The sequence below is a fragment of the Balaenoptera ricei genome, chromosome 3 (genome assembly GCF_028023285.1).
Source record: "Balaenoptera ricei isolate mBalRic1 chromosome 3, mBalRic1.hap2, whole genome shotgun sequence".
NCBI classification, from domain to species: Eukaryota; Metazoa; Chordata; class Mammalia; order Artiodactyla; family Balaenopteridae; genus Balaenoptera; species Balaenoptera ricei.
Genome location: NC_082641.1, coordinates 169,640,075 through 169,640,610, shown reverse-complemented (window position 1 = coordinate 169,640,610; position 536 = coordinate 169,640,075).

Below are 536 nucleotides of genomic sequence, written 5' to 3'. Positions count from 1 at the left end.
TTCTCCATGTCCTTCCTCTCACCTCAGCTCGCCTCCGCCGCTCCCCTTTCCCAGAGACAACCCCGCTCCTGAAGTGCAGCACTTAACCGTCGGGCTGCCCCTACTCCTTGCTGCGTCCCACCCTCGCCTCACTCCTCGCCCCCCCAGGCCACGCCCCCACACGCACAGGTTTCCTCTGCCCAGTCTCTCCCAGACAGGTCCCTCCCCTTACTCGGGCCACGTCCCTCCGTAGACCATGCCCCCCGCGCCTTGTCCCTGTCCCACCAGTCTTCCGTCCCTCCTCAGACCCACGACCGTACCTCGTCCCAGACTCCGCCCCTCTCCCCAGGCCCCACCCCGCCTCCAGCTAAACCGGCACTTGCCTTTGCCCGCCCCGCCCATCCGCAGACCCCGCCCCCTCGCGGCCCAGGACCCGCTTCCTCCTCAGACCCGGCCCCGCCCCTCGCCTAGGGCCCCGCCCCTCCTCAGAGCAGGCCCCTCCCCACCCCCCGAGACTTAGTCTCCCGGGCCGGCGCGCGCGGTTCCCGTCACTAGCA